The sequence below is a fragment of the Pristiophorus japonicus genome, chromosome 22, assembly GCF_044704955.1.
Source record: "Pristiophorus japonicus isolate sPriJap1 chromosome 22, sPriJap1.hap1, whole genome shotgun sequence".
NCBI classification, from domain to species: Eukaryota; Metazoa; Chordata; class Chondrichthyes; family Pristiophoridae; genus Pristiophorus; species Pristiophorus japonicus.
In genome coordinates this window covers 14,201,016-14,215,745 of record NC_091998.1, presented here as the reverse complement: position 1 = coordinate 14,215,745, position 14,730 = coordinate 14,201,016, and the positions used below count along the sequence as shown (strand labels likewise).

At 44.0% G+C, this 14,730-nt stretch overlaps 1 protein-coding gene across 1 annotated transcript in view; it reads right to left on the bottom strand.

Annotated features, from left to right (window-relative positions):
- The window catches only part of LOC139234868 (2-oxoglutarate dehydrogenase-like, mitochondrial), a 115,405-nt gene extending 101,573 nt beyond the window's left edge, over nt 1-13,832 (bottom strand). Inside the window, exon 1 of the mRNA XM_070865665.1 lies at nt 13,653-13,832. The gene's annotated coding sequence lies outside the window, so the exon portion shown is untranslated. The remainder of the gene's footprint in view (nt 1-13,652) is intronic.
- Between the last annotated feature and the right edge of the window lie 898 nt (nt 13,833-14,730).

Below are 14,730 nucleotides of genomic sequence, written 5' to 3'. Positions count from 1 at the left end.
CAAAAATGACACCTAGGTTGCAAACAGTCTGGTTCAGCCTCCGACAGATGCTAGGGAGAGGGATAGAGTCGGTGGCTAGGGAATGCAGTTTTTGGCAGTTTTTGGCAAAAACAATGGCTTTGGTCTTCTCAATATTTAATTCGAGAAAATTTCTGCTCATCCAGTACTGGATGTCGGACAAGCAGTCTGACAGTTTAGATACCATGGTTGGGTCGAGAAACGTGGTGGAGAGGTAGAGCTGGGTGTCGTCAGTGTACATGTGGAAACTGACGCCAAGGGGCAGCATATAGATGTTCCAGGGCAGGGACATCTCTGCCGGTAGCTGTCACGGTAACAGTTGCCTTGAACTTGGACTCCACTTGCTTCTTCTCAGGAACAGCTGCAGGTATCTGCCAAATACCCCAACCTGCAGTGCACAAGTACTTCATACAAGTGAGAGATGCGTCCGATATTGCCCTTTACAGTTCTTGATATCATTGAGAAGAACGAAGAATTAAATGGTACTTCAATCAACGATGCAATGCATGTCTGCTGATGGCCGAACTGTGGCTGGATCTTTACATTTGAGTCTATTTATGTCGAAGAACTCAGAGCCAAATAAAAAATAGCATAATAAAACGCCCAAAATAAACATAAATCCCAATCCATTTTTCCTACTCGGAGAACAAGTATACTCTTAGCGTTTTAAATCCATGGCACAATCTCTTATTAATAGATAATTGGCATCCTGTCCCCATATTTAAAAAAAAACAATTAACCTTTGGAAATATAGGTCTATTATCTTGTAATTTGGTTAGTGGTAAAAACACATATATTAGTGACAATATTAGATTTGCTTCCAACAGTTTAGACTGTAACTCACTAACTATGAGTCATATATCCTTTTCATTTATTTCTACACAGCATTTTTCTCTATCAACTTGAGTCTCTTTAGTTAGCTAAAGCATTTTAGCTTCGGACTGTGCTCGGTATGTAATTTTTTACACAGCTTTGGGACTTAATAAAAGGCTGTAATCTGTCTATTTTCAGATTAATTTCTAATTTGGGGCAAAAAATAAGGCTGCCCCTACCTTTCCTCATTGCAACTGAAATGATAACCACTTTAGTCTGAACAGTACCTTGCAGTTGTTTTGCTAATTGATCCAAACACTGAGTCTGAAGCTGTTCTTCACCAGTCTTGGCTGTCCTGTGGGAGTATATTTTGGAAGTTCCAACACAAATGGCTGCATAATTACTCAGTGAACATGATGCCAGTCGCAATAATGGAAAAACAGAACTGTCACGAAATTGGATTGGATTTAGGGAAAGTTTGAGGCTGCCATTATATTGCATCTAACAATTAGAGACTGTTATCTGCCAGCTGTAATAGAGTGAGCAGACCCTTGTTATATACCAGACCAATATCAATCTGACTGGTACTAAGCAATGATGAAGTTTCACACCTGCTTTGGTCAATGCACAGAGCTCCAATGCCATGAATTTTTAATCTTAGAAGGCAGCAAATGGCAGTGTTAATTTTGTTGCAACATGACAAACATTTAGTGCAAAGTTTTTAAAAGCCTCCAGGTGATCCTAGCCTGGACATCTTTCAACTGGGGCCGTGCACCGAGCTGGAGTTATGCTGCAGCTAGTGCAAAGTCAATGCAATGTGAGACTGCATCTTAGTAGGGGGTCTTTCGCTGCATTCCCTTTGTGCACTTGGTCATCAGATCAGGACCTGACACTTGAATTAAACTGCCAACTTTTGCACCTGAATCCGTTTGCAATGCAAAATCGCAACTCAACTTCACGCTAAAATATAAAGTGCAACATATAGTTAGCGAAAGGTTAACTGGTTCTTAAGAAATTTGTCCTGAAAGAAAATAGATTTTTAGATTTTGGTATTTATGTATGTGCAATCCGTAACTGGTATCATTTCATGTTGTGTGCAAATCGCTCAGATTTCTTAAAATATTAAATGAATGTTGAGAAAATGAAACCTTATTCAGAATATAATTTTGTCACAATAGTTCGTCTAATAGGGTTTGGACCACCAGTATTATGCACTTCAGGTTTATATTTTACCTGGCTATCGAGGATTATAGGGCTGAATTAGATTTTGTTTCATTTTTCATTATATGGAATGTGATTATTAAAGTGAGAAAAACATTTATAACAAGAAAAGTATAATATAGGGATTTGTGGGAAGCTTTATTTCGAGTTCCATTTGAAAATCCTGAACTAAACAGGAAATTTCCCTGACAAAATTAATATTTTAACTTCTGCACTCCCATCATTGAGATCGTAATTGTTAGAATTTTAGTATAAGGAATTTGTAATTGTTTTCCATAATTATGCCTGTCTTCTTGGTGTTATATATATATTATATAGAAGTATGCAGTGGGAGTTCCCCCAGGAGTCGGTATTAGAACCATTGCTTTTCTTGTTATATATAAATGACCTGGACTTGGGCATAGGAAATACAATTTCGAAGTTTGCGGATGATACAGAACTTGACGTAGTAAATAGTGAGCAAGATAGTGGCGGATTTCAGGAGGACAAAGACTGGTGAAATGGGCAGACACATGGCAGATGCAATTTAATGGAGATAAATGTGAAGTGATACACTTTAGGAGAAATATCATGGGGAGATAGTATAATCTAGGTACTATTTTGAGGGGGGAGCAAGAGTAAAGGGGCCTGAGGGTGCAAATTCACAAATCCTTGACGGTGGCAGTGCAAGTTGAGAAGGCGGTTTAGAAAGCGTTTGTGATACTTGGCTTTGTAAATAGGAACATTGAATACAAAAACAAAGAAGTCATGCAAATCTCTGGTTAGGCCTCGATTGGAGAAAATAGATTTTTAGATTTTGGTATTTATGTATGTGCACCTGGACACCACACTTTAGGAAGCATGTCAGGCTCTGGAGAGGATACAGAGGAGGTTTACCAGGATGATACCATGAATTAGGGAGTTCAGTTATGTGAAGAGATTGGAGAAGCTGGGGTTGGTCTCCTTAAAGCGGAGAAGGTTAAGGGGAGACTTAATAGAGGTATTCAAAATTATCTCGTGTTTTGGTAAACTATCTCCTTTGGCAAGTGGGTTGGTAACCAGAGATCATAGTATCAACTTGTATTTATGTAGCGCCTTTAACTTAGTAAAACATCCCAAGGGGCTTCACAGGAGTATTATGAGATAAAAAATTTGACACCGAGCCACATAAGAAGAAATTACTGCAGGTGACAAAAAGCTTAGTCAAAGGGGTAGGTTTTAAGGTGCATCTTGAAGGAGGAAAGAGACGTAGAGAGGCAGAAAGGTTTAGAGAGCGAATTCCAGAGCTTAAGGCCTAGGCAACAGAAGCACGGCCACCGATGGCGGAGCAATTATAATCAGGGATGCTCACAAGGGCAGAATTAGAGGAGCGCAGACATCTCGGGGGAGGTTGTGGGGCTGGAGGGGATTACAGAGATAGGGAGGGACGAGGCCATGGAAGGATTTGAAAACAAGGATGAGAATTTTGAAATCGAGGTGTTGCTTAATCGGCAATAATTGGCAAAAGAACTAGAGGGGAAATGAGGAGGAATTTCTTCATATAGAGGGTTATTAAGATTTGGAACACGCTATCTGAAAGTGTGGTGGCATCAATTCCATAGACATTTTCAAAAGGCAATTGGGCATGTACTTGAAGAGGACTAATGTGCAGGGTTATGGGGGAACGGCAGTCTCTTTACCATTTCAGTAAACTAACTTTCTTGTTTATGGCAAATTTACATGTATTAATAGAGTTTTCCTATTATAAATCTGTTCTCACAATTGTCCTAAATGCAAGAAAGGAATTATCCAATTTAAATATTAGCACAAGTAATAACAAAAATAACAAATCTTGCAGAGTGAGGACATTAACACAATAAATCGCTTTCTAACTTATGAAATGTGGCCCCTTGATATGCAGCAGGAATTACAAACACAGAGAGAAATGATGGGCAGCTCACTTGACTCATGGAGCGAATTAAAGGGGCTTCCACCTGCATAATAGCTCCCATTAAAAGTAATATGAAAATAAATTTTAAAAACTAGTTTGCAGATTTCAAATAGTGATACAGACAATGGATTGGATTTTAAAAAATTTGTTCAGGGATGTGTTGTCCATCCCTAATTGCCCTTGAACAAGATGAATATATTTCCACACATGAGCTGATGTAATACACTTGCAACACCAGCTTATTTGTGAAAATATTTATGCTGCTCGTTATTAAAGAACGTACATTTATATAACGCCATTAGCCTTTTTGAATAAAAATTCAACCGCGCATTACATTTGAAATGATAACATCTCTATCACAGCTTTATGCGCCGTGTAATGAATTCATCATTAGAATTAAACTTAAACAAGAACTACAGTTCATTTGTGACAAATTGCATAATTTTAAATGCCCAATTAAAAGAAGTATGTTGCATACTTGTCACCTAAATGAGATAAGTCTAATAAGATTGATAATTGACTAAATTGTTGATGGATTTTTTTGTATTTTGACATCAACAGGGAGAATGATGTTCACCAGAAGTAAATTTGATCGCTAGGTTACATCACATCTCATTGTACAAGTTATGTCTTTATATGTGTTCATTTTAATGAACAATAGATCAAATTGCAAGCCTTACAAATTGCTATTTTTTTTGCTTGGGTACATTAATTCTTTCCCTATTACTGTTTGCAGTAAATTCCCAGTGCAACCAGCAGCCTTGAGCAACTTGGGAACGGGACTTGGTTATACAAATTGGCAGCCTGTCACCTATGTCGCGGGAAAATTCCCCTGAAATTGAGGATACGGGAGATAATTTTTTTTTTAAACTGTGCCCTGAACTAGTTGTAGAGGCCACACAAATTACAGGACACATAATAAAGCATCTCATAAAAAGGGTTCAGTTAGGGTCAGTCACGGTGCTTGATGTCAGATAGGAATAACTCTTCCGGTTTCACTTGATAATTTATTTACGTCAGCTATGCTGTAAGATAATTGCTTTGGGCTGTTACACAGATTGATAACTGTCACCGACTGATTAGGCAGACCCGCATTTAGGAAAAGATGTAGCCTACATCAACTGAAGATCAATTGTTAAATCTCAGCACATCGAGCCACTTCGACAGTATTTAGTACTTTGGTGTGTTGCTGTCAAACCATTTCATTGGAAAAGATCCCTAATGTTAGTTAAATTTGCAATCAATCCTGAAAATATGTAAATGTGATCGCCAATAAGAGAGTTGTTCTTCCAGAGTGCGTCATTCAGTTTCTGTTGCCGTAATTGATGCAATTAATTCCGTCAAATCTAATCAATGCTAAATTATTGTGATGGGTTTTATAAAGAAGAAAATATGTCTTTTCTTATTATTACTCTTGTATCAGGAAGTCAAATGCAATTTCTCCTGTGATATTTTAATGGGTTGGGGAGCCCACAGAACGAAGCTGGCTTGGGCCAATAATATTTGGATTTATATTAGCTGAAACGACTGCGAATACCCATCGGTACTTAGCCCCAGCTACCAATTGATCATAAGAAAGAAAGACTTGCATTTATATAGCGCCTTTCATGACCACCAGACGTCTCAAAGCGTTTTACAGCCAATGAAGTACTTTTGGAGTGTAGTCACTGTATGGAACAACAAAAGGCCATTCAGCCTATCCAAACAGTTCCTTCCACAGACTTTGTGCAATCTCTTCCCTCGTGAACTCTTCCAAACACACTTGGTCTCCTGGAGAAAGGCAGTGGAATGAGTATTCGGTATTCTCAGTGCAGTAATCGGTGGGAGGCAATCAGACCGGAGTACTCAAAGTGGTAGATGTCCCTCTTCCAGCAAGGAAAATCACACTGTAAAGAGGAGATTCCTTCCGTCCCTCAGCTAACTCAGTTCTCCACTTATTCACGAAACAACAGTCAGCAAGCGCCAATTAGGCTTGTAATTACAAACTGCAAAACATAGGCTGAGTGAAATTATGTTCATTTAGTTATGTTAAATTAGTACTTGGGTTACATAGCAATAGGTTTCCATTATCAAGCCCTAAAAGGCTTGTTTTTTAAATTCAATAATAGGAAGACAATGTCACTCAATTTAATATACCTGTGAAGTTGATACTTTGGAGTGTGTTAGAAGCCTGCAATCTAATTGGGGAAGTCCCAAGGTTATATTACACTTTCAAAGATTTCTTGTTTATGTTTTTGTACATTACAGTGCTTTAGAGCTAGAGCTACCAGTTTAAGCGCATCTCTTAATCTATGTCTATCTGTGTGGGTATATTTTAAACAGACATGCTTCACGATATAAAATAAAACTTATACTGGAATACTATTGATGACACATGAAATTCAGGCATCAAATGAATCAGAATTGCTTTTGCTCCTTATTTGGATGTAAATAATCCATCCCACTCTTTGGCAAAAAAGATTGACGTCACCATCATTTTTGGAGAAGTAATTACTTCTCTGTAAATTACTGTGATTCCACTAGAAAGAAAGATGTGCATTTATATAGTGCAACCATCGGACCGTCTTAAAGCACTTTACAGCCAATTAAGTACATTTTGGAGTGTAGTCACTGTTGTAATGTGGGAAACGAAGCAGCCAATTTACCCACAACAAATTCCCACAAACAACAATGTGATAATGACCAGATAATCTGTTTTTGTTATGTTGATTGAGGGATAAATATTGGCCAGAACATCAGGGATAACTCGCCTACTCTTCTTCGAAATAGTGCCATGGGATCTTTTACCTGAGAGAGCAGACGGGGCCTCAGTTTAATATTTCATCTGAAAGACAGCATCTCTGATAGTGCAGCACTCCCTCAGTACTGCATTGGGAGTGTCAGCCTGGATTTATGTGCTCAAGTTCCTGGAGTGGGCCTTGAACCCTCAACCTTCTGACTCAGAGGCAAGTGTGCTACCCACTGAGCCACAGCTGACACTATAGACAGTACAGACATTGAATACACATTTAGGTTAGTATTTTTATCTAAATGTGAAGGGCAGACCAGTTTTTAAAATAACATGGAAAGACCATGGTGTCTATCTGCAATCAATATGTCCATAGCAGCAACTGTGTTGTTACATGTGTGTTCCCCTTCCCTTCTTGATTGTGCTTTGATTTCTTTGGCTGTATCCCAATTATATTTGTAACTTCCCGAATGTGCTGCCTCCTAACCGTTTCCACTTTCCTTGCAGATCGAGGAAACTCACTTGGATACTGTCCAAAATGTTTATTTTTTTCTCGTTACTTTGAGATGCAATTATCTTTTCAATTATAGCACTCGGAACCACTGCAAACACATGGGCAGCCCACCAATGAGATATTATTTAAACCCAGCCGGCAAAATTACTCGGGCATTTCGGTCACCACCCCATGGCCGCCCACCGGAAAGCCTCTCATTCTTCTGCTAATTGCTCCTAGATTTCTGACTGGAGCCACTCTCTTGCATATGACCACCTCCCCACCCTGCTTCTGACTTACTGCTTCTCCCTGCCATGTTATATGAAGGTGCCTCTCACGAATACACAACCCTGTAAAAGAACCACACACCAACTCGCTCCAACTATTTAAAGAAAGACTTGCATTTATATAGCACCTTTCAAAGCGCTTTACAGCCAATGAAGTCACTGTTGTAATGTGGGAAACGCAGCAGCCAACTTGCGCACAGCAAACTCCCACAAACAGCAATGTGATAAGGCAACGTCATCGCCCCAACCCTCTTCTCAATCTTCCTCGCTGCCATGCTCCACCTCACAGTCAACAAGCTCTCGGCTGGAGTGGAACTAAACTACAGAATCAGTGGGAACCTGTTCAACCTGCACCGTCTCCAGGCCAGGTCCAAGATCAATCCAACTTCTGTTGTCGAGCTACAGTATGCGGACGACGCCTGTGTCTGCGCTCATACAGAGGCTGAACTCCAGGACATAGTCGACGTATTTATTGAGGCTTACGAAAGCATGGTCTTTACGCTAAACATCCATAAGACAAAGGTCTTCCACCAAACTGTCCTTACCGCACAGCACTGCCCCCCAATCATCAAGATCCACGGCGCGGCCCTGGACAATGTGGACCATTTCCCATACCTCGGGAGCCTCTTATCAACAAGAGCAGTCATTGATGACGAGATTCAACACCGCCTCCAGTGCGCCAGCATAGCCTTCGGCCGCCTGAGGAAAAGAGTGTTTGAAGACCAGGCCCTCAAAACTGCCACCGAGCTCATGGTCTACAGGGCTGTAGTAATACCCGCCCTACTGTACAGCAGACACCTCAAGTCGCTGGAGAAATACCACCAACGATGCCTCCGCAAGGTCCTACAAATCCCCTGGGAGGACAGACGCACCAACATTAGTCTCCTCAACCATGCCAACATCCCCAGCATTGAAACACTGACCACACTTGATCAGATCCGCTGGGCAGGCCACATCGTTCGCATGCCAGACACAAGACTCCCAAAGCAAGCGCTCTACTCGGAACTCCTCCACGGCAAACGAGCCAAAGGTGGGCAGAGGAAAGGTTACAGGGACACCCTCAAAGCCCGCTGAAAAAGTGCAACATCCCCACTGACACCTGGGGGTCCCTGGCCAAAGACCACCCTAAGTGGAGGAAGTGCATCCGGGAGGGCACTGAGCACCTCGAGTCTCATCGCCGAGAGCATGGAGAAATCAAGCGCAGGCAGCAAACCTGTCCCACCTGTGACGGAGACTGTGGTTCTCGTATTGGATTGTTCAGCCACCTAAGGACTCATTTTAAGAGTGGAAGCAAGTCTTCCTCGATTCCGAGGGACTGCCTATGATGATGATGATGATGATGAATGACCAGATAATCTGTTTTTGTTATGTTGATTGAGGGATAAATATTGGCCAGGACACCAGGGATAACTCCCCTGCTCGTCTTCAAAATAGTGCCATGGGATCTTTTACATCCACCTGAGAGAGCAGACAGGGCCTCGGTTTGACATCTCTACTGAAAGACGGCACCTGTGACAGTGCAGCTCTCTCTCAGCACTGCACTGGGAATGTCAGCCTAGATTATGGGCTCAAATTTCTGGAGTGGGACTTAAACCCACAACCTCCTGAACAAGTTGGCTCACAACAAGGAGGAGAGGAGCAGAATTGGGGGGCTGGAGGAAGTAAGGTGAGGGGCAGCCTCCATCAGGTCCTCATGATAGCTTGAGGAGTGGCGGCGATGGCGAGGCTGGAGGCAGTGTCTGCCTATTCATTTTACCTTCCCTCCTTCCTCCAGCAATCATACGTACAGGCAACTTGGTGCTGCTTAGCGCTGCCAATCATCTTTTGCTGCTAACCTTCTAGTGCCCACTGATCCTTGGCCTGCTCCCCTTTCTCTCGGTTCTTCCCATGATTCAACCCTGCACAAGAAGACTTGGAGGTGGTCAATCCTCTGGATAAAGCATCAGTCCTCGCCTTATCCTTCCCAAGCACCGGCACAGATATCAGCACCCTGGCCGGGATACATAATGAGCTCGATGGAAATGCACAATGTAAATCTATTTGCAGGGTAACATAGAAACATAGAAAATAGGTGCAGGAGCAGGCCATTCAGCCCTTCTAGCCTGCACCGCCATTCAATGAGTTCATGGCTGAACATGAAACTTCAGTACCCCCTTCCTGCTTTCTCGCCATAACCCTTGATCCCCCGAGTAGTAAGGACTTCATCTAACTCCCTTTTGAATATATTTAGTGAATTGGCCTCAACTACTTTCTGTGGTAGAGAATTCCACAGGTTCACCACTCTCTGGGTGAAGAAGTTTCTCCTCATCTCGGTCCTAAATGGCTTACCCCTTATCCTCAGACTGTGACCCCTGGTTCTGGACTTCCCCAACATTGGGAACATTCTTTCTGCATCTAACCTGTCTAAACCCGTCAGAATTTTAAACGTTTCTATGAGGTCCCCTCTCATTCTTCTGAACTCCAGTGAATACAAGCCCAATTGATCCAATCTTTCTTGATAGGTCAGTCCTGCCATCCCGGGAATCAGTCTGGTGAACCTTCGCTGCACTCCCTCAATAGCAAGAATGTCCTTCCTCAAGTTAGGAGACCAAAACTGTACACAATACTCCAGGTGTGGCCTCACCAAGGCCCTGTACAACTGTAGCAACACCTCCCTGCCCCTGTATTCAAATCCCCTCGCTATGAAGGCCAACATGCCATTTGCTTTCTTAACCGCCTGCTGTACCTGCATGCCAACCTTCAATGACTGATGTACCATGACACCCAGGTCTCGTTGCACCTTCCCTTTTCCTAATCTGTCACCATTCAGATAATAGTCTGTCTCTCTGTTTTTACCACCAAAGTGGATAACCTCACATTTATCCACATTATACTTCATCTGCCATGCATTTGCCCACTCACCTAACCTATCCAAGTCACTCTGCAGCCTAATAGCATCCTCCTCGCAGCTCACACTGCCACCCAACTTAGTATCATCCGCAAATTTGGAGATACTGCATTTAATCCCCTCGTCTAAATCATTAATGTACAATGTAAACAGCTGAGGCCCCAGCACAGAACCTTGCGGCACTCCACTAGTCACTGCCTGCCATTCTGAAAAGTACCCGTTTACTCCTACTCTTTGCTTCCTGTCTGACAACCAGTTCTCAATCCACGTCAGCACACTACCCCCAATCCCATGTGCTTTAACTTTGCACATTAATCTCTTGTGTGGGACCTTGTCGAAAGCCTTCTGAAAGTCCAAATATACCACATCAACTGGTTCTCCTTTGTCCACTTTACTGGAAACATCCTCAAAAAATTCCAGAAGATTTGTCAAGCATGATTTCCCTTTCACAAATCCATGCTGACTTGGACCTATCATGTCACCATTTTCCAGATGCACTGCTATGACATCCTTAATAATTGATTCCATCATTTTACCCACTACTGAGGTCAGGCTGACCGGTCTATAATTCCCTGTTTTCTCTCTCCCTCCTTTTTTAAAAAGTGGGGTTACATTGGCTACCCTCCACTCCATAGGAACTGATCCAGAGTCAATGGAATGTTGGAAAATGACTGTCAATGCATCCGCTATTTCCAAGGCCACCTCCTTAAGTACTCTAGGATGCAGGCCATCAGGCCCTGGGGATTTATCTGCCTTCAATCCCATCAATTTCCCCAACACAATTTCCCGACTAATAAAGATTTCCCTCAGTTCCTCTTCCTTACTAGACCCTCTGACCCCTTTTATATCCGGAAGGTTGTTTGTATCCTCCTTAGTGAATACCGAACCAAAGTACTTGTTCAATTGATCCGCCATTTCTTTGTTCCCCGTTATGACTTCCCCTGATTCTGACTGCAGGGGACCTACGTTTGTCTTCACCAACCTTTTTCTCTTTACATACCTATAGAAACTTTTGCAATCCGCCTTAATGTTCCCTGCAAGCTTCTTCTCGTACTCCATTTTCCCTGTCCTAATCAAACCCTTTGTCCTCCTCTGCTGAGTTCTAAATTTCTCCCAGTCCCCAGGTTCGCTGCTATTTCTGGCCAATTTGTATGCCACTTCCTTGGCTTTAATACTATCCCTGATTTCCCTAGATAGCCACGGTTGAGCCACCTTCCCCTTTTTATTTTTACGCCAGACAGGAATGTACAATTGTTGTACTTCATCCATGCGGTCTCTAAATGTCTGCCATTGCCCATCCACAGTCAACCCCCTAAGTATCATTCGCCAATCTATCCTAGCCAATTCTCGCCTCATACCTTCAAAGTTACCCTTCTTTAAGTTCTGGACTATGGTCTCTGAATTTACTGTTTCATTCTCCATCCTAATGCAGAATTCCACCATATTATGGTCACTCTTCCCCAAGGGGCCTCGCACAATGAGATTGCTAATTAATCCTCTCTCATTACACAACACCCAGTCTAAGATGGCCTCCCCCCTAGTTGGTTCCTCAACATATTGGTCTAGAAAACCATCCCTTATGCACTCCAGGAAATCCTCCTCCACCGTATTGCTTCCAGTTTGGCTAGCCCAATCTATGTGCATATTAAAGTCACCCATTATAACTGCTACACCTTTATTGCATGCACCCCTAATTTCCTGTTTGATGCCCTCCCCAACATCCCTATTACTGTTTGGAGGTCTGTACACAACTCCTACTAACGTTTTTTGCCCTTTGGTGTTCTGCAGCTCTACCCATATAGATTCCACATCATCCAAGCTAATGTCTTTCCTAACTATTGCATTAATCTCCTCTTTAACCAGCAATGCTACCCCACCTCCTTTTCCTTTTATTCTATCCTTCCTGAATGTTGAATACCCCTGAATGTTGAGTTCCCAGCCCTGATCATCCTGGAGCCACGTCTCCGTAATCCCAATCACATCATATTTGTTAACATCTATTTGCACAATTAATTCATCCACCTTATTGCGGATACTCCTTGCATTAAGACACAAAGCCTTGAGGCTTGTTTTATTAACACCCTTTGTCCTTTTAGAATTTTGCTGTACAGTGGCCCTTTTTGTTCTTTGCCTTGGGTTTCTCTGCCCTACACTTTTCCTCATCTCCTTTCTGTCTTTTGCTTTTGGCTCCTTTTTGTTTCCCTCTGTCTCCCTGCATTGGTTCCCATCCCCCTGCCATATTAGTTTAAATCCTCCCCAACAGCACTAGCAAACACTCCCCCGAGGACATTGGTTCCAGTCCTGCCCAGGTGCAGACCGTCCGGTTTGTACTGGTCCCACCTCCCCCAGAACCGGTCCCAATGCCCCAGGAATTTGAATCCCTCCCTGCTGCACCACTGCTCAAGCCACGTATTCATCTGCGCTATCCTGCGATTCCTACTCTGACTATCACGTGGCACTGGTAGCAATCCCGAGATTACTACTTTTGAGGTCCTACTTTTTAATTTAGCTCCTAGCTCCTTAAATTCGTTTCGTAGGACCTCATCCCTTTTTTTGCCTATGTCGTTGGTACCAATGTGCACCACGACAACTGGCTGTTCTCCCTCCCATTTCAGAATGTCCTGCACCCGCTCCGAGACATCCTTGACCCTTGCACCAGGGAGGCAACATACCATCCTGGAGTCTCGGTTGCGGCCGCAGAAACGCCTATCTATTCCCCTCACAATTGAATCCCCTATCACTATCGCTCTCCCACTCTTTTTCTTGCCCTCCTGTGCAGCAGAGCCAGCCACGGTGCCATGAACTTGGCTGCTGCTGCCCTCCCCTGATGAGTCATTCCCCTCAACAGTACCCAAAGCGGTGTATCTGTTTTGCAGGGGGATGACCGCAGGGGACCCCTGCACTACCTTCCTTGCTCTACTCTTCCTGCTGGTCTTCCATTCCCTATCTGGCTGTGGACCCTTTCCCTGCGGTAAGACCAACTCACTACACGTGATACTCACGTCATTCTCAGCATCGTGGATGCTCCAGAGTGAATCCACCTTCAGCTCCAATTCCGTAACGCGGACCGTCAGGAGCTGGAGGCGGATACACTTCCCGCACACATAGTCGTCAGGGACACCGGAAGCGTCCCTGAGTTCCCACATGGTACAGGAGGAGCATAACACCCGACTGAGCTCTCCTGCCATGTCTTAACCCTTAGATACACTTAAACTGGTAATAACAATGTTAAAAGTTACTGACCAATATAAGAAGAAAAAGAAAAACTACTCACCAATCACCAGCCAATCACTTACCCCCTAGGCTGTGACGTCACCTTTGTTTTTTTGCCTTCTCCCTGTAGCTGCACCGGTACGCCTCTCGCCGACCCCGGACTCGCGCTGCTCCGAGCTCCCGCCTCCTCGACTGACTGCTCCGAGCTCCCGCTGGCCTTTATCGGCCTCTCGCCGACCCCGGACTCGCGCTGCTCCGAGCTCCCGCCTCCTCGACTGACTGCTCCGAGCTCCCGCTGGCCTTTATAGGCCTCTCGCCGACCCCGGACTCGCGCTGCTCCGAGCTCCCGCCTCCTCGACTGACTGCTCCGAGCTCCCGCTGGCCTTTATAGGCCTCTCGCCGACCCCGGTAGGGGTTTCTGTGAACACCACCCCTCTCCCCCCTCCCCTCAGTAGTCCAACTGAAGCTCACTGAGGATCCCTGAGCAGCTGCTACTGCTGCCACCGCTGCTGCTTCTCTTCCTCCTCCTCCTCTCCTCCACCTCCTCCAACCACAGGTGAGTGACCCGGATGACACCATGGCAAAATAATTCAGTCCCTCCTGATGGCGGAGAAGGAAATCTGGTAGAATTTAGCAGCATATAAATCGATACATAACAACATAAGAACTAGGAACAGAGTAGGCCTTATGGCCCCTCGAGCCTGCTCCGCCATTCAGTGAGATCATGGCTGATCTTCTACCTCAGCACCAGCTTCTCACAAGTTTCACAGTCCTCAAAATAGCCGGCAAAACCAATTGCAGAACGGTTCCTAACATCTGACACTTTTCAGGTGAGTGTCCCTTTAAGTCGGGCTCCCAAATGCCGTTTCCTACCTGTACCATGCAGTATGCTTGTCCGGATTCACCACTGAGTGGGACTTCTGCTTTTCGATGCAAAAATGACATTGGGGTGCGCTTGACCTCATATGACCCCAGGTTAAATATCTAACTGAGGTTTTTGCTTACGTCACGGGGGCACCTGGGCCATCTTAATGAAAGCCCCAAAGAAAATGGCATCGGACGGATCAGGAGCGGGAATGGGCCAACGGGGTGGATTTTCACCTTGCCACCCGGGTGGCATCCTGATGTTGCGGATTGGCAGCCCATTATAGGAACAACTCG